At 44.5% G+C, this 20,673-nt stretch overlaps 1 protein-coding gene across 2 annotated transcripts in view; it reads left to right on the top strand.

Moving 5' to 3' along the window:
* Positions 1 to 20,673, top strand: part of LOC126281598 (ets DNA-binding protein pokkuri-like) — a 183,375-nt gene that overhangs the window by 72,978 nt on the left and 89,724 nt on the right. The gene's annotated exons all lie outside the window — the stretch shown is intronic.

Raw genomic sequence — 20,673 nt, 5'->3', positions numbered from 1 at the left:
GGTGCTACAAATAAAAGAATAAAGATAATTAATAACAGTGACCAAATGAATAAATGTACATAAAACAACGTAAACCAGTTAAATGTATATAGACGCATTAATACATTTAAAGTGAACATAAAAATTTACCTTTCACCAATATGTGCCCTGGGTAGTAATACTGTCTTAAGCAGAGGTCAAACATAAAGTGATACATCGAGAATTTACTGTGAAAACGAGAAACCGTAAGGGGGCGCTGCAAAGCAAACCCGCCCTCTATGGAAAAGATACAGCTAAAATAAAACTGAGTAGAAGAAGGAGGTATGACATACAAAGTGAGTTAAAATATAATTGTATAATACTAAAATATTTATATGAAATGGATATGTTGACAAAGATTTTGACAAACCACATGGTACAGTTATATACGCCAAAAAGCGATTGTACACATTAGTAAAAAGGAGCAAACATACAAGCACACCGTCGAAATTTTTTTAAAAACAATTTTAAGTTATCATATTTTTATCCAAGAGCAAAAGTTAATTATAATGCCAAAACGTAAAACGGCGTTGGCACACATCTAGCGAACAGTTAATGACATTCAGGAAGATTGGACTTTTTTTCCGGCATATGGCGCCACATTGCTGAATGCACATGTAATGTAAACTAAGTTGAGATAAGAAAATTACGGACACAAACGAAACAAACGTATTAAGGAAACAAGGCCAAACGCAAAAATAAAGTGCTAGCACACTTCAAAAATGGGAAAATTAACACTGGTTCGGTAGGATGAATTAAGAACTCGTAGGGGCTTTAACGGTGTGCCCGTATATGATATGTGAATCTCCACCATATTTCCGACACGACAGCAAAAGCCCAATTAAAGGGCGTCAACGGAAACTAAATCACAACAACATCATTCATCTCACCAATCTATTTACCTCTCCGGCATTTGCCTGGTTTAGGGAAATGACGGTAAACCTAAATCAGGATGGCGGGACGCGCGTTTGAACCGTCGTCCTCCCGAATGCGAGTCCAGTGTGCTAGCCACTGCGCCACCTCGCTCGGTCCATGCGGGTTGTAGACACATGGTTGACAACCTATGGAAGTTTGTCTCTGGCCGTGATCGTGCACGGATAGTGTAATTATCACTCGCGGTAAGCGGGAAATGGGTTCGAGTCCCCGGACCGGCACAAATTTCCCTTGCCATACCATTATGCAGTTTCTGGTTGTCGATATTAGCAGCTGCGAGTACATTTCATGTAGAGACAACGACGGTTTCGTTAAGCGCTTCTCAGCAATACAGTGCGCAGTATAACAGGAAACGTTCCAGTCCGACTTCGCATGGCTGTCAGTTACGCAGAAACGTTAGCCGGTTCGTTAGCATAGCGCAGAAATATCTGTACGGGCGTCCTGCGACGGGCTTAGCGACAGCTCGAGATGCTGCGGACGCGGTAGGTGTGCGGCAGTGGGCGCTGGCAGCGGAGGATAATTTCGTAACGGCGGCGCGCGACGCGAGGAGCCAGATAGCACCGCGAGCGGCGTTACGTAACGCGCAGCCGCTGTGACGCACTTCCGCCTCGGCCGGCGCTGCCTCCTTCCGACAAGCAGCTACCAGGCTGCGCACACACTGGAACCCTGCCCGCGCGCCGACGTGGCCAGGCGCCGGCACGGCTCGTCTTACCACACCAGCACCCAGTCTCTGCACTCTGCCCTGGCTGGTTTTCCACCTCGATCCCATGCTGCCGCGTCTCCGTAACTGAGTTGTCGAGTGGTTTTCCACGGAGCGCAAATTGCATGTTACGACGTCGTAATATAGTAACCAGTTAGAATTTGTATTTGATCGATTACTGTTCCGTGTTGTATCTTCAGTAACGGCTAGGCAGTGACTTGCCATCTGAACGAACTTTTGTCAGTATACCGAAGAAAGTGTCACTGAAGATCAGGTTCACTGTACTAAAACATAACTTTTTACTTCGTTGATTGTCTTGAAGTTGGGCTCGTTGCTTTTCTGTCAGCTGACAAGAATATGATTATGCGAAGGAGCATGTACTGATTCTAGGGTGTGCATGTTCGAATGAATCAATGCCTCGAGAGGCAACAAAATCTCTCTGCTTTTTAACTTTCGTATTTTCGAGTCTCCAAATATCAGACTGACAACATTTATAAAATCCATTCGCTCTCCTGAGCCACCAATTCCAACTTAACATGTCTCCTTTTCATAGCATCACAGAACATGACTATTCCATTACACAACCACTTCCCGCCAAGCGGGAACAAAGAGGACGACAATATTTCTCTTGAGAAAAGGAGATCTAAATGATTTACGCCATTGTCGAAGTCACTGTTTCGATTAACTGACACATGTATATAACAAAACTTAGCAAAAATTAAATTTACAGATTTTTATTTAACGCTTCAAAGTTATAAAAATGACTTAAAATGTAAACAGCTATGCATAAAATAATGAATTTAAAAAAATATATTATTTTAAATTAACTATTCTACTAATGAATGAAATTAACGACACCATCACTTCTTTAGTTAATTAATTAGTTTGCAGAATCAATCCCCTTCATTAGGAAAAGGGCGTAAAAATATTAATACTTGTTATAAAAGGGCGGTCGCAGTGGCCGAGCAGTTCCAGGCGCTTCAGTCTGGAACCGCGGGACCGCTACGGTCGCAGGTTCGAATCCTGCCTCGGGCATGGATGTGTGTTATTTGCTTAGGTTAATTAGGTTTAAGTAGTTGTAAGTTCTACGGGACTGATGATGTCAGATGCTAGGTCCCATAGTGCTCTGAGCCACTTGAACCATTTGATATAAAAATTTCTGAAGTAATCGTAATCTAATTGTTCAGTATCTCCGCTGCTACACAAATGGCAAAAGTTCTTAATATTGCACTCTGCTGAGTAAACTTAATTCTGGTTTTTACTCTAACACTCAACTACGAAAATTAAATATAATCTTTCTTTAACGTGCTGTTTTGGTATTTTAGTCAGAGTAGTGGAATTTCATTCATATTCAGTTTATAGCTCATTCTGTCTTTGAAATATTCGTTATTCATTTACAAATATGTCTCAGCGAACTGTTCGAAAACCAGGGGTTCCATTTCTTGCATCCAGTATTGTTCAGCAATTAATTTTTTCAATAAATTTTCAGTTGATTGATTTCCTTGAAGAAGTAGGTTATCGGTCCCAATTCCGTCCGAAATAATGATCTTATCGCATACGGTATCAGGTTACTCACTTGGCCACCTTTTTGACCTTGGACACCCCCCCCCCCCCCCCGCTCCCCCCACCGCCGGAGAACCACCGGAAATTGAATCAAGGCCATCCAGAGGAAACCCGAACCCTTCCCCTCGTCCCCCCCCCCTCCCCTGTACACTGATTCGTTCCACATCCTTTCGATAAAAGAATCATTCAAACGATTTATGGAAGATGTAACTGACTAGCTAACTCTGCATGTCAAGAGCATCGAATGCCATTACTAAAACTTCATCGTTATAGTTAAAAAAAAAAGGCAGTCGGTGCTGTATTATCTTATTGATTGCAATGTCGAGAATATTTACCTGTGAGCCTAAATATTCCTTTGCGTACTATCATATGCCGAAAACCATGTTTCAGTGTCGTACACCGCTTAAGGAATATCAGTGAACTCCTTGTTACACCACGCACAACACGCACACTGTCCCTCCTCTCCTACCATACGCAATTTTATTTACATTTATCTCGATTTGTGGTACCATATTTCCATCTTCGAGCATAGGTTGTAAAGTAGATGCGGTGAAAGGATTACCATTCCGCAATAAGATTCCTTTCGGGGCTATCGCGTTCTGTAAGAACAGTCTCGTTTGCCGTTGTTGTGGCTGCTGTGTGGCATGCGGTCTTCGCTGCTCCGTCTCTTGAAGACCTCCGCCATTTCCCTCTCTGGCCACGCTGGCGCTAGTTTCGTGGCTGCGTGCCAGGCAGCTACTGCCTCACGATAGTGAGCGCTCTGATGCGCACATCGTGTCCGGTCTGCGAAGCCAGCGGGATGGCAACCGACTCCTCGTTATTTTTCACATAAACTTTATATATGGTGATGTTTTGCGTGTTCGAAACACCCGAGAAAACCTGCAGGCTACGTCACAACACACCACCGGTGCTGCTGAAGCAGCGCTTGCAATAACACTCACTTACATGTGCCTGAAAGTTGCGTTGTTCCGAACATATGCACCACAGGGAAAATTATAATTGAACAGTGCATACGGAGAAAAATAAGTAAGTTTCCATTATCTAAGGACCACGAACCTACTCCACCGGTATTTCCACAGTAAACATTTCCGTGGTGCATAACGCCTCTTGTAGCTTCTGCAACTGTAGTTTGTTGAGTGCGTCTGTAACGCTCTTTCTCCGAGTATGCAGGCTGGTGTGGCCGAGCTTCAGTCTGGAACTGCGCGACCGCTACGGTCGTAGGTTCGAATCCTGCCTCGGGCATGGATGTGTGTGATGTCCTTAGGTTAGTTAGGTTTAAGTAGTTCTAAGTTCTACGGGACTGATGACCTCCGACGTTAAGTCCCATAGTGCTCAGAGCCATTTGAACCATCGCCGAGTAAACGGTCCCGTGACGAAACGCTCCGCCATTCGTTGGATACCCTGTCTCTCTTCTGTTGATCGTACTTCGTACGGGTGCCACACTATTCCGAAACAAGCAATAATGAACAACATAACTTTTATAACTGGTTGAAATATATTCTTCAGTGTTTCCAACTACAGATTATTTCGCAAGTCGACCGTTCTTTATTTTTTCCCGGTTAAAATTGATGAATAACGACAAAGTAGTGTCGAAGTATTTATTAATCCCTGCTTCATATAATGATAAGGTACAAAATAGCTGTAATGATATTATTTTACTTCTTAATTATTGTTGATTTGTAAGAAATTAATAAACTGCACCCACAAAAAATTGTATGTTTTACCAGTAACGTAGTGAAAATACATTCTGCCCACAGGAAATACACAAGAGTATCTAGAGGTGAGTAGCTGAGTGTAAAAGGACTCCGGCGTATGCCCTTCATAAGCAAGTTTGCGAATTACTTGGGGCCGAAAATTTCTTTTTTCCTATTAAATCTGCTACCATACACCAGTTTATCTTTAGCCCCCCTTTTTGTCCGTCCTTCCTAAGTTCATTTACCTATCGCGGATTGACTACGGCAGTGCAGTGTGGCCATCACGTTATGTATCGTCAGTGGTGTACGTTTACACTGCTCCACATTTTCATGTCATTACGAAAAACATATATGACACCGCTAGCAGTTACGTCCATAAGAGGATGGCACTACAGACGCGCTGCGTCGTCTCAAGTCGAGCGTGACTGACATCCAGTGACAAAGTACGTAACGTTACGAGGCGCGGTGAAAGTTAAGGATGCTGTTGCTGTAACGCCACGGAAGAAGACGTCAGGGAGACAAGCAGAGGTGAAGACTGGCAGCCGTGGAGGCGGCTTACCGAGAACAAAGGCCATCTGCGTGTGACCGCCGCGCCAGACGTGTTCCGGAGAGCACGGAAGCTTTGTCACACACTTGTTGACGTCCCGCGACCATGAGACACAGCTATAGGGTTACGCTGCTACTTCACTTGCCTCTTCTTTTCGTGGCTGTTGACGAAACATACTTGTCTGCTTCAGTTTCCTTTTTATAGACAGTAAACTTTAACAAGACTCGATACCTCTCTTCACTTTCTGGCAACCTCTTCAAGTGAATACTCTATACATTCTCAGTGATCCCTGATCAGCTATTTAGTCACAATTCCTCTCTGGTGACGCCCGAAAATTTTCCCTTCTCTTGTTATTCCTCACTCCCCCGTCTCGTGCAGCTGGATGCCTTGCACTTCCCCAGTCTCTCGTTTACAACGCGTTTCCCTCGTTCTCATAATTCGAATGTTCAATTTGACACATTGTAAGTACGTTTTTAAAATTGTCAAGTTTTAAAGTACTCGTTTTTGAGTATGGATCCTTCGGTCTTTCTGTTATAGATTACGTCTGCAGCTGCAGTTAGGTGCCCACCCATGCCTAGTTTTCGTCATGAATAAACGACAGATTTGTTTGTCTTACATTTATTTTGGCCACAGTGTTATGTCATACACATACGAGCCAAATCTCAATTGCCTTCTACGAAACCTCTCGTTCGCGTTAGAGTGGTTTTTACTGCCCAGTTTAGGTTGACACCTAACAAAGACCGTCGCTTCTGCAGGTCGTGGTTCGTTTGTCCAGATTCGAAGGCGAGTGGGTAAACTAAAAGCTGCTGTTTGTCAGTTAACACTGTTAACTCATCAGTTGCAATGGCAGACGTCAGTCTTGAGTTTTGTTGGAAGTGCTTTTGCAATTGCTGGCTCGCGGACCGACTCAAAGCTATAATCTGCCACCACTTGCTCCCCGTACCTTAAAAAGTTGTCGTCAGAGAGTGCATTAAAACGAAAGATCTTCTGAGGGCTTTGCATTGGTCGGTTTCATTTATTTCCCAACTGGACGTTACTCCCAACGATTGGTCGTAGGATTGAGGTTAGTCTGTATATATTCCGAAGAGTGCACTTTGTTGGGTAGCAGTGACACACTTCAAGTTATACTTTCAGAATATAGCGATTAAAGAAGTACGTGACAGAATACTGGACAGAAAGATGTTACCGTAGTAAGAGTATGTAGCTTCGCTAAGTTTCCAGTAGAGTTTCGTACCCTTTTGTCTTAATCGAGAATTTCTTTGCGCAGTCAGTAACGGTGCAACCTATACGGTAACACCAGATCCTGGAAATTGTATTTTTTAACGGACATACACTATATACAGTGTTGTTGTTGTAGTAGTTGTTGTTGTGGTTTTCAGTTCAGAGACTGGTTTGATGCAGCTCTCTATGCTACTCTATCCTGTGCAAGCTTATTCATCTCCCAGTACCTACTGCAGCCTACATCCTTCTGTATCTGCTTAGTGTACTCATCTCTTGGTCTCCCTCTACGATTTTTGTCCTCCACACTGCCCTCCAGTACTAAATTGGCGATCCCTTGATGCCTCAGAATATGTCCTACCAACCGATCCAGTGGTATGTCTGCTTAAATTCAGACAAACAGAAATATCTGCAACTGCCGTACAGGCAAGCTAACAATCAATTTCCGTCTCGCAGTGATTTATGTGGCTTCTGTTCGTCCATGTTTCTTGCGGTAGTTAAAGCTATTTAGTTTTCCGGAGAAGCTATTATTTAAGTTATTAAAAGTAACGCCAGCACATTGAGGTTATATACCATTTGCAACAATTGCTGTCAACTATTTTTGTACATAATGTCTCCTGTATTAAGGCACTGGTCGTATCGAGGAACGAAGTTTCCAGTTCCCTTGTTGTAGAATTCTGTCACCTGTGAGGTAAACCATGCTTTAATTCTCCATCCTCAGGCTGCTGTGTCCCTATTCATTTCTTCGTGTATCGAAACAAGTGAAAATCGCTGGGTGACAGATAAGGGCTGTATGGAGTATACTGAAAGAATTCCGAATTGAAACTGTCAAGTAACATTTGTGAGCATGGGGCAGTATGTGGCCTAGCGTTATCTTTCACGAAAACGATGCCAGAATTCAACCTTTCACGTCTTTTGTTATGGTTAGCTTTTCTGATCTTGTTTCGGGTCTCACAGTAAATTTTGGGCTTGATGGTAATGACTCTTTCCATTAAACTTTCAACAAGTTCAATTATCACAACAGATGGTCCGTCGAGCATTTGTTTCTTCATCATGGACCTTTCGGAAACAAACGGCGCCAATTTCTTACAGCACTGCCACAGATAATGTTCTCGTCGTGTGCTGCCCAATGTTCACTACTCCTAATATCTACAGCCTTCACGTTACAGCGCTTAGTTCACAGGCGGCAGGACGGCCGGCGTGTCTATGATAGTAGCCATTTTTATTTAGAGTTGGAGCGCAAACAACTGTTCCTTAACCTTTTTGCGGCACTATCAGACTCGCACCACGCCGCGCTACTCAGCTATGCTGAAATCATTTCGTTGCCGCAACGCTCGTCTGCACCAAACAGCATCGGAATTTTCTGAATAGCCTTTGTATTTACTGTTCTAAGCTGTGTTAGTGGGAACAATGATTCTGTGAAGACGCTATATTCGACTGTGCTGTAGTACTTATATGGTTGCGAGCAACAACACATTGGGTCGTTTGAAAATACCGAATTGTAGTTGAGGAGGAATATTCCCAGTTGTTTGCGGCACATAAGCGCGGACCGGCCAACTCCTGGAAGCAACCGATTGTGGACGGGACGGAGGTGAGTGACGGCCGTTAGTGCTGCCCCTGGTCCCTTCCCGGAAACCCTTGTTTCCTGTCGACCGCACCGCGCTTCCGTCTCTTAGCCGCCCTTACTGGCCAAGGACCGTTCCCCGCGTTCGTTTCTTCGGATCCACCACTGAAGTCTCATCTTGTACAGTCTGTCTTCCTAAACTACTGTGTGCTTCTTGTTCTGCTTATCTGTCCTACGGTTGGTAGAAGTAGAGGACGTAGACAATAAGCTGGCAAAAATCAGAAACGCCTTCGTGTACTTAAGAGTGTCACATCACCCAGGAGCAAAGTTACTGTTAGCAAAAATATCAAAATGGGCCAAGGGTAAAAAGCAATAGACAACTGAACTCTATATACTGAACAGACATGGGAGCTGAATAAGTGGCAGAGTGATAAGGTTATTGTAGCTAGAAATGGACTTTTGGAGAAGCATTCGCGATTTGTGGATTTACCACGTGAAGAATACAATAATAGTTACTATAGGAGCCAGCAAGAACGTAATCGATGCGATAGAGACAAAACAGCTGTTGTGGCTGGACCATCGAGTAAGGATCGATGACGACAGGTGGCCAAAACAAATGTGAAACTGATTCCGCAAGGGAGGAGGAAGACAGGACATGTGCCAAGAACAAGGGAGGAAATTGTTCATAAGGCAGTGACGACAATGAGTAAGCAGATTGACTGAAAAGAAAAGTGAAGGTGGTTTGCGTGAAGTGGTAAATGCGCGATATGACCATCGTAAGCTTAGTTTGATACAGCTCACCGTTCTTCAGAATTGCTATCTATCAAATGTACCTGTTGCATCCTACATCATCAGCGATCTGCCCTACAAACTCAAATCTGTGGCTTAGCCCGCGCACGAGCATGTAGGATGCATATGTGTTTGATTCTCTACTATTTTACCTACATACTACAGAGATGATGTTAAATTTATTTGTTGTTTTCAGCCGTGTGGCATTATCCTACGTTCCGAAACAAGTGACTAAATTACTGGGTCGCTTCTGTGCCCCTCCGTGTGACATGGTTGACACTGCTAGTAGCACGAATAAAAGGCAAATTGTATTCTTGTGTGTGTGTGTGTGTGTGTGTGTGTGTGTGTGTGTGTGTGTGTGTGTGTGAATTCCGAAGGGGCCAAACTGCTGAGATCATCGGTCCCTAGACTTACACACTGCTTAAACTAACTTACGCTAACACCACACACACACACACACACACACATACACACACACACACACACATGCCCAAGGGAGGACTCGAACCTCCAGCGGGAGGGACCGCGCAATCTGTGGGAAGGCGCCTCAAACCACACGACCACTCCACGTGGCTTTGCATTTCTTAATTTTAAAGTATTCCCCGCACCCCCTCATTTCTCATTCTCATTCCCATCCCCACCCTTACGGTTAGTAAGGTTATGTTATTCCCATAACAATTTTCTATTAGACAGTCATGTTTTGAAACTGCTGCAGGTGTCCCCGATGTATGCTTTTATGTCACCCATTCTCACCCCCGCCCGCAACCGTAGGGGTGCTTTGGGGGAGGGTATTGCTGTCACAGTTTTTTTTTTCAAGTTTCAAGTGATACGTAAACGCAATTTGGTTGAAATTACTCCAGGTGTTACAGAGAGAAGCTGATATGTCGCTGTCTCCAAACCTCAACCCCTTCCCACACCCGCACCATGGAACGAAACGTCATTCTGACCGTCACCAAAGAGCCTAGCGGCCCCAAAAACTGTGGGTCCGACAATAACGTCCGTCGTTATCTAATATTTTTACAGAAATAATGGAAATGATGAGGCACGTATTTACAAAATATGTCTGAAATTGCTCCAGATGCTCCTGAGCTACGTCTTTTCGGCGTCACCCCCTCTCTTTGAGATGGTTTTTACCCCCACAGTGGTTCTTTCCAGACTGTACCAAGTTTTATCGAAATCGATCCGGCGGTTTAGGAAGAGATGTGGGACGTACGTGTTTTCACTTTCATAAGAAGCCGGCCGTTGTTCTAGGCGCTTCAGTCCGGAACTGCGCGACCGCTGCGTTCGCAGGTTCGAATCCTGCCTCTGGCATGGGTGTGTGTGATGTCCTTAGGTTAGTTAGGTTTAAGTAGTTCTAAGTCTAGGGGACTGATGACCTTAGATGTTAAGTTCCATAGTGCTCAGAGCCATTTGAACTTTCATAATATGCGTGTATATAGAGAGAAGAAAAAGTGGTATACCGTTTAAGCGATAAAGTTAAGTCACCTGCTGCTTCTCTAGGTTCACAACACAAGACGTCACGGCTGTACGTCAGCAAATTGTTGGAACAAAAAGAAGCAGTTGTGTGGAGCTGGGTGCTGGCAGGCGGTAGCAGGAGTCCTGCAGACACGCAGACAGGCTGGCAGGCGGGAGTGTGTCTCCTTGAGCTCGGCGCGGTATGTGCGGAGGAAACGCCTGACTCACAGCGGCCGTGCGTCATCGCGCCGCGCCAGATCCGGGAGCGCTGCGGCCAGCAGCTTCCGCTAGCCAACAGCCGCCGCACGCACTGCACCGGCCCGTCTCGGCCCTGGTAGCACTGGTCTAAAGCCACACACCGGCCACTACGGAGTCGACTCCGTCTATTCCATTCGAGCTGCTATCAGGACAGGTATATAGGGGGCTACTTTTTAACACGACCGAGCCAGCAGCATGCAGTGCTGATAACGACAGATTCCAGAAGCGCACCGAAGAACCTCGCAAAACTCTGATGGAAAACACACACTCTCTCTCCAGTCTCATTAATGTGATCACCTGTCGCGTGCCTGAGTAACCACCTTTTGGCGCGCGAACCGCTGCCAGACGTGCAGGAGTGTCTGCGATGTTCCAGAAGGGGCGGACAGGACTTTGGAGCCATGTCGTGACGAGCCGCGCTCTGTTCCTCGGTTGAAGATCCACGGTGCGAACACTCCGATCGGGTTTAGAACGCAGCGTGCCATTCTCAGTGGAGAGAAGTCCGCAGGGGAGTGTCGTAGGACCGTTGCTATTCACAATATACATAAATAACCTTGTGGATAACATCGGAAGTTCACTGAGGCTTTTTGCGGATGATGCTGTGGTATATCGAGAGGTTGTAACAGTGGAAAATTGTACTGAAATGCAGGAGGATCTGCAGCGAATTGACGCATGGTGCAGGGAATGGCAATTGAATCTCAATGTAGACTAGTGTTCGAAAATGGTTCACATGGCTCTGAGCACTATGCGACTTAACTTCTGAGGTCATCAGTCGCCTAGAACTCAGAACTAATTAAACTTAACTAACCTAAGGACATCACACACATCCATGCCCGTGGCAGGATTCGAACCTGCGACCGTAGCGGTCGCTCGGCTCCAGACTGTAGCGTCTGTAACCGCACGGCCACTCCGGCCGGCTAGACAAGTGTAATGTGCTGCGAATACATGGAAAAAAAGATCCCTTATCATTTAGCTACAATATAGCTGGTCAGCAACTGGAAGCAGTCAGTTCCATAAATTATATGGGAGTAGGCATTGGGAGTGATCTAAAATTGATTGACCATATAAAATCAATAGACCATGAGGATAAAATCAGAGATTCGAGCCCACACAGAGGCATACCGACAACCCTACTTTCCACGAACAATACGAGACTGGAACAGAAGGGAGAACCGATACAGGTACTCAAGGTACCCTCCGCCACACAGCGTCAGGTGGCTTGCGGAGTATGGATGTAGATGTAGATGTAGATCTAGATATCGTCCCAAAGATTCTGGATTGGGTTTAAATCCGGAGGATTTGGTAGCCGAGGGAGTACGGTAAGTTGATGCTGATGCTCTTCGAACCACGCACGTTCATCGCGGGCTGTATGGCACGTTGCATCAAATGGCTCTGAGCACTATGGGAATTACCATCTGAGGTCATCAGTCCCATAGAACTTAAAACTACTTAAACCTAACTAACCTAAGGACGCCACACACATCCATGCCCGAGGCAGGATTCGAACCTGCGACCGTAGCGGTACCGCGGTTCCAGAGGACGTTTGTACTCCAATGCATTCCGCAATTATTAAGCTGATATCCAAACACCATCTCTCAAATGTAGCTGCTAAAGTCATAAACGGGAACTAGCATTCTTCAAAAATTTGCCGGTACCTTATGAGGAGTGTATGCTTTTGCTCTAAGTTCCATACCCTTATCCTTGTCATTTTCGCTTTCTAAATAGTGCTGTCCGATTTGGGTCAATAGTGCTCACACTAAGAACAAATAAATTATTGATGGCGTCTTGGAAGGTAACCAAGAAGGATAGTAAGGATGATTTTGTAGAGTTTGTATCATGCGACACCTCTCATAATAAAGTAGTTGACAGTTCAGCAGAACGACTAAGTAGCTCACGTAATATCTTACATATCGACGCTTTCATCATGTTAATAAATAGTAAGTGAAAATCAACAAAGTGGCGCTTAGCCATATTTATAGGCCATGGTCCACAGTTTACCATGTGTGCGAGAAACAGGTGACGTGCAATAACCTCAATGCTCCAGTCATTAACGCCTAGAACACTAAAGGCGGGGAAATGTTACGTTGTTACTAAACAATTGTAAATTTTACTACTCCATATTTTATCCCGAGGAAATTATAATGTATAGTTTATTCACTAGTTAATTGCAATTATAAGGGCTCCAATGATATTCACATACAAATTAAGTGCAAAAGGTCCTGTTTGCAATCTATACTGACAATACCAGGTTGGCCGGAACAGGAAATTGTACCAGCTACAATCATAAATTTCACTGTGGTTTAGTTATCTAGGACTAAGTTGTGATAGAATTTCTCACCAGCCTGTTCAAAATAAATATATCTTCAACATGTGTTTTATGTAATAGTGAAGGTAGTTTTGCCACACTACATCTTAAATCAGTATATAGCGATTAATTTAGTGTATAACACAATACTGAGCGTTCTTATATTACTACGAATATGAAGCCTCCCTACGTTTCGCCATTCTGAATTGCGTATCCTCCCGTCTAGCTTCTACTCGAGAATTCCTTTGCGCAGTCAGTTATGGTGCAGCCTGTGCGGTAACGTCAGGTGCGGGACATTCCGAATTTTTAATGCGCACAATTTCCATAGGTAAATGAATTTAAATGAACTTGTAGCGACTGATCATTTATTCTTACATAAAATTTCACTCCGTGACCCAATTCTAGATTAAGATTATGAAAGCATGTGGCAGTAGATACATAACAACAACAACAACAAACAGGCAAGCAGCCGCTTTCATATTTTTTTTATGCGTTTACTAGACATGTCTTCAAAATCAGTGGCGATTAAGTTTGTAACATGTATTAAAATACCGTGTTTTTGTGTGCCAATTTCTTTATCTGCAATCTTCCAATCAGTTTCTCAAGGATTTTGTTTCGAAATACAGGATGTCAAACCGACAACAAATTGTTTCCCATCTCTTTTGCACCTTTTTGTCACTGAAGCACTGCAAGTTGCATACGCAGCACTTCGTACACACTAAAATCATGAAGTGGCGACGGATCCTTCCACGTAAACGCAGTAAACGAGATTCGTCACCTGAAAGAGGGACAGGAGCCTCCTCTTCGAGCGTAAAGTTCGATGTCGACGGCGGTGCGATGAGAGAGAACAAGCAACTTCACTCGCGAGCAAAACATAACATTCTTAGAAGTCGTTAGCGGCTACAAGCAGTTCATATCATCTTCTCGGTGATACGTCGGGGAAAAACAGATGTTTCTTCCTGGTTCTTTCGAAACTGCGCGTGACATCAGCGGCATTTCATTAGTGGGCTGCCACTGCGTGAATTATTTGCAGTGCACGTGCGGTGCAATGTAAACAAGTCCAGTTCAAAGGGGATGCAGCTCGAAAAAGCCCAACGTTGCATTCGCATAAATATTTCAGTTTTTTTTCTGAAACAAAAGTCTTCCTTTCTCGTATCTGTGCGCTGGTGTTATTCTAAGCCGAAGAAGGACAGAGTATTTCAGAAGTGACATTTGACAAATAAGGGCAAAGGATAATCACAATGTAAAAGATCGTAAAAGACCTAGCGGGTCTGTCTGAGTTAGGTTTCCTCATGCCAATGGCTTCACATGCACTGCAGCTGTTTGTTAACCTGATGCGCCATTGATCTTGACACCTCTGAATAGTAGACGTTTCAGTGTGTAGTTTTAGGTGTTTCCGTCATCGATGAAGTAAACACTGACAATAGCACACATCACATAATTCGGGAAACTTCCCGATGACTTTTTCGAGGAACTACGTATTGCTATCTTACGGAGTATAACGTGAATTTATCCTCTCATTATCCCATAATTTCTCGTAGGCATGACTGGAGTAGGGCCAACACTTTGTATTCGGATTCGGAGGAAATACGGATGAAGTACCAGCTCAAGTTCTTAATTCCCAAATTTATATGAGCGCTGTTGCAGCCAGTCGCACGACGACCTGTGCTTAACATATCAGCGACACTGGATTCTTCTGAAAACGTCATTTATAACGCTTATTTCTTGTATTGCTCCAGTGAGTGTCAAAATGTATCAAGAACAGAATAACGTCCGAAGATTGGAACGGTTATAGCTGAGGAAAAAGAATTAATGGGAAACCGTTAGGTTTCATCAAGTGATGTCTTTTTTTTTTTAGTAGAGATGAGCTAAAGAGAGGGAATTGGTAGTCCAGTGTGAACGTTTTCGGTATTCACTCTACGAATAGCTCATAATTTTGCGACGTCACGCTGTCAGTGACAAGATGTCTTTGTGCGTAAACTGTTTTGTATGTGCGCGCGCGCGCTCTCTTATATATATTCAGAAGAAATATTAGTTAGTGTTAATAGAGAGACGAAAACCGCTGGGGGGGGGGGGGGGGGTGCTCACTCATGAACTTTCAGATTTTTCCATAATTCACTTACGACAACTGAAATAATACGACAGCCTGATTCCATGTTCGTCTTTCTCCAACTGAACCAGGTGCTGTTCCGAATCGACGAATAATAAAGTGGCAAAAACCGAGTGACGTCATTAGTTTCCTAGGGCGCTAAGGCGTTGCCATACAAACTCGAGCAATATAGTATTAGGTGACTGTATATGGCAGACGGACGAAACAGTCGCGGCAAGCGTACTTCATCTGTCAAAACTTTCAAATGAAATTATGTGGTTCCACAGACCTTTTCAAGTTTCAAGTCTCAAATATCTGTGATGTATGTATGTATGTATGCAGATTGAAGAGACGAATGAAAATCTGTGCCAAAGTCAGTATTCGAACCCGGCTCTCCTGCTTACTTGGCAGACCCGTTAACCATTACGCCACGTAGGCAGCCGGCTGGAGTGGCCGTGCGGTTCTAGGCGCTACAGTCTATAACCGCGCGACCGTTACGGTCGCAGGTTCGAATCCTGCCTCGGGCATGGATGTGTGTGATATCCTTAGGTCAGTTAGGTTTAAGTAGTTCTAAGTCTAGGAGATTGTTGACCTCAGAAGTTAAGTCCCATAGAGGAACAGAGCCATTTTTGAACCACCTAGGAACATCTGCACGGTCTACCCAGCATGCCTTCTTTCCCAATTCAAATTCTCATTCACAAAGGAGGGAGGCGTGCAAATGTGCAAAGGCGCAGGGATTAACGCATCTGCCTACAGCAGGGCAGCCGGGTTCGAATCCCGACTTTGGTACAAATTTTCATTCGTCGCTTCATTTTTGCATATATATGTCATAAGCACCGTCTGATCTTTCGGTCAGTAGCTGCAAGATCCCTAGTTCGAGTCAAGAGTTTTATGACCTGTCGCCGGATAGCTCCCAGAATTACTGAATCGCCATTAACAGCCTTGCCACAGACGGAAATTTAGGCGTGTCGTTATTAGGGCTAGCTGCGCGCTTATCATTAGTCAACATTGACGCCATATTCACTTGAATGAGGGGCAATGGTGTGAGATTCAAACGCTGCAGCCATCACTGTTAGCTACCGAGCTGTGGCGCCGCCTACACGAGTGGCAGTGCACGGCGGCAGTTCTCGGTACGGTGCGCTCATAGGGGTCTGACGCGCGGCCCGCTGACGGCATATCCCGGATAGCGGAGGCACTCGACCTCTGCTCCTCGGAGCTCGTCAGCTGCCGCCGTGGTGGCAGATTGCGCTGCTGGGCGTCAGCGCGCGCCGTGCAAAGCCGGCCAGGCGCTCTGATAAACGCCGGCCGTTATCTGCGGCCGCCCCGCCACTCAGCCCCCTGCGCTCCATCAAACGCCGACCGTCTGCGCAAATATAAAGACTCGGGGATTACTTTGTCACACACACACACACACGTGCCGAAAATACGCTCTTTATTGCAGTTGACGAGCTGTCTTTAACGAACTTCAAAGTACGAGGCGTGTTTTTTAACCCATTACTGGCCAAAACTCTATCGGATCACTTTTTGCAAACTTTTATACATAAATACGTTACATTGAGTGATTAATTGAATAAAACGTTGTTTTAAAAATTTTCAGTTTATTAGAACAAAAACTATAGACTGTCCCATTTTTGGGACATTGACCAAAAGCGCTATCCAAATTCACAACCTTATTCTCCATGCATAATATTGTAAGAAACAATAAAAAAATGTTTTAATATTATTGAGTGTCTATTCAGCATGAAATGAAGCAAAACACTTGTGTACACCAACATTGCACCTATCACAAATTTTTGTTGTTTTTTTTCTTGCATTAAGCACATCTCTTCTGTGTTTTACTTGGCACAATGAAGTGATTTCCAAGATCTAGTCGTACATCTGTGCTCACCCGTCCTCCCATCAATCTTCTTTCTTGTGGTCCTCTGCGTTTTGGTACTGATCCTGTTTTCTTTGATAGCTAAAACATCATTATTCTCCGTCGGACATCCACAAGTGAGAGCTTCTCATTAGAGTTAGCAATTTGGTATGCACGCCATGTGTTTACTACGCAGATATCTATCATCTGTGTGAATAATGGCCACCACCATTTCTTTTACCTTATCCTCGTCCTATAAAGTAATATCTGCTTGTCCAGTCTTTAGGGTAAGTTAGTTTAAGTTAGATTAAGTAGTGTGTAAACCTAGGGACCGATGACCTCAGCCGTTTGGTCCTATAGGAACTTCTCGACACTCCGCGAATTCGTGCAGAGTCGTCACAAAAATCGATTTTCGGATATCGATATGTCCATACTCGTATAGTCGACATGTTACCTAGCCGTACCCAGTTACAACGGTATTTTGTGAATGGAGAACTCTACGACGCTCTGGAATAATCAGAACAAGAGACACGCTGCAGCAAGTCACAATTACAGGAAATGAACGATTTATTTAGTTGTGTCTGGCACAACTCTGTCACCATCAAATGGCGGCGTACATTTCTTGTTTAAAATACAGATTCTCTTCACTCAAAGGAAGCGATCTTTCTCAAATTTAATATGACGTTCATAACGTACTCTATACGTGTTTCATAAGGTAGACGTTACATTTATTTCACTTTTTGAAAAGTATGCTTTGTCGGCACCAGAAAAATGTGACCTGCAGAGCAAACGTATGTACTAATGTCTGGAGCGGCTTAGGGTAAAACAGTTGTTCATTCGATGAAATTGTAGATGGCTTTTGCGTTTACTTCGTCGGTAGGAAGATTTTTACTTCCGTGCTACAATACTTCTTCTGATAGTGTAGTTCTATGTCCGTACAATATTACAGGACGAACAGAAGTATCCATAACTACAGACAACTATTGCGCCACATTCTAGTTGGCCAGCGGCACTGAATTATGGCGGATCCCAGTATTTTTTCGTGATGGGAAGGTGTGGAGTCCACTTAGAATGGCAAAATCAATTGGGGAGCTACTTGAAGGACTTTGTTTCTGAAGCAGTCATAAGTAGTCGGATATGGGTATCAAATAATTACTAGGCAAACGTGCAAGGGGTCGCGTGGACACATGACGTAATCTATGATTAATTATTATTGAACAGTATCGTTAGAGCCACAGGAATAGTTCAAATGGCTGTGAGCACTATGGGACTCCTAAGGTCATCAGTCCCCTAGAACTTAGAACTACTTAAACCTAACTAACCTAAGGACATCACACGCATCCGTGCCCGAGGCAGGATTCGAACCTGCAACCGTAGCGGTCGCGCGGTTCCAAACTGTAACGCCTAGAACCGGCCGGCCAGAGGAATGGTGATAATATCCTGACGCTGAGAAAGTTCTGGTATGGCGACTGCTCATTTCTTTGGAAAACACCAGCCGGACATTCTCGCAACCGGGAGACGATATCGCGGAAAAACTGGGTCGGGCTGTGGAAGCGGTGAAAGCCCCTTTTCACCCCTTCGGCGGCCGCCCGAAAATCCGTTTCCGAGGAAGACGGCGGGTTTCTCCGGCGCGCAACGTCCGGCCGCGCTCGTGAGCAGGTTAGGTCGTGTGGAGCTTGGTCACACACACGATAAGCCGCCGTGAATCACACGCCCTGCACTCTGCTCCGTCGCGCCGGTCTTTTTCCTCTGGGCTGCGCCGCTCCGGAAGTCACGACATTCCGTCCGTACAGGCGCCTAGGAGCGGTGTCTGCGTGGATTGCTGGAGGTAAGAGAACGTTTCTTTCCACACAGCAGGAGTGAGTCACGGCAGAAATCTGATATGCCTGCTGACGGGAAATGACACATCGGAATGGTTCGACACAAAAATGCCCAGCGACAGTGTCCGCGGCCGCTTTTCCGTTCATCACAGCTACCTATCAGTAGTAAAATCTCTTGACTTTCAATCTACAAATCTATCTGTGTTAATGATGGATGAGCTCCGTGGCTGTGTATTAAATGATGTGTTGAACGGCAATGAGGCACTTGTAAAATGTAAATGTCGTGTGACTAGGGCCTCACATCGGGTAGGCCGTTCGCCGGGTGCAAGTCTTTCGATTTGATGCCACTTCGGCGACTTGCTCATCGATGAGTCCCTGAGAAAATCTCCGACCCAGCTAGGAATCGAACCCGGGTCCTTAGGATTGACATTCTGTCGCGCTGACCGCTCAAATACCGGGAGCGGACATGAGGCACTTGTATTATACGATATTGTATTGCTTGTGTTGTTCACAAGTACGATGCAAAGTATGCTTCGGACATACATACATGCATCCTCCGACACCGGGCAAGCGACTTATCAATTAAAATGTCTCCCATGTACTGGAATATACATAATGGACGTACGAGTAGAAGTTGTAGACACATAGCTGACGATGTATGGAAGTTTGGGTCTTGTCGTGGTGAGTTGTATAGACAAAATGTAAGGCGACCGCTCGCAGTAAGCGGAAATCATTGTCATTTCATTATAAAGTTGATGGTTGTACATATTCGCAAATGCAAATACATTTAATGTACTTCTATTACAGATATATATATACGACAGGCGCATCAGTTAGTGCTAAACGTTTGTCTTTGTCAATATAACGTTGTCTTTGTCAATATAACGTTTTTATCGACTTCATTTTTATCGCTGCAGCCCACCTTTATATGCTTGGCACAAACATCTTTAGTTCCACTTACACAGCGCCTTGTGGATGAAAGACCGAAACCCATCCTGAGACGGATAAAGCTACATAAGTTGTTTGTTTGCTCTATTTCTTCAGTTAATACTAAGGAATTATTGTTGGATGGGGAGAAATCGAAGAAGCAACACAGTAAGAATTATGCCTTTGGAATTATCTTCATAAGATTTCGTTTAAGAATTTCTCGATAGTTATTATTTGAAATGTTGTGGGATTGTTGGTGACGTGACATTATCGTGAAGACCGGATCATACTTCCCGTCTGCCCTTTATTTTATTGTAAAAATCTTCATATTTGAATTTATTCATTCTGATGCTAATTACAATTATTCCTTTGTTATAGGTGAGAACGCCGCTACTTCTTCTGCTGGCTTTGCAGTTTCTAAGTAAGTACTTAAGTAAAATGGTCGCTCTTGCTCCTCGCGAAAGAACGTGCATTTAAGCGAAAGTGGAATCACCTTTCGGTGCGTTCTAACCAGATGACACAAACGTATGCAACTGTTGGGGCTATAACAACACTGGGGCTCAAAATACCGAAATTATGAGATACTTTATCGGAAGTTATGGATGAGAAAATCCAATTTTGGACTGTTGGACACTTTGTTGGTTGCTTGCTGGAAGGGGACCAAACAGCGAGGTCTTCGGTCCCGTCGGATTAGGGAAAGATGGGGAAGGAAGTCGGCCGTGCCCGTTCAAAGGAACTATCCCGGCATTTGACTGAAGCGATTTAGGTAAAACTCGGTAAACCTAAATCAGGATGGCCGGACGCCGGTATGAACCGTCGTCCTCCCGAATGAGAATCCAGTGTGCTAACCACTGCGCCACCTCGCTCGGTCAATTTTGGCTGTTTTCCTCTTGCCTTTAGATGGATCGAGCTATGCCATGTTCGACAAGCTACTCATACCT

This window comes from Schistocerca gregaria, chromosome 7, assembly GCF_023897955.1.
Source record: "Schistocerca gregaria isolate iqSchGreg1 chromosome 7, iqSchGreg1.2, whole genome shotgun sequence".
NCBI lineage: Eukaryota > Metazoa > Arthropoda > Insecta > Orthoptera > Acrididae > Schistocerca > Schistocerca gregaria.
This window is presented reverse-complemented; position numbering and strand designations above follow the sequence as displayed.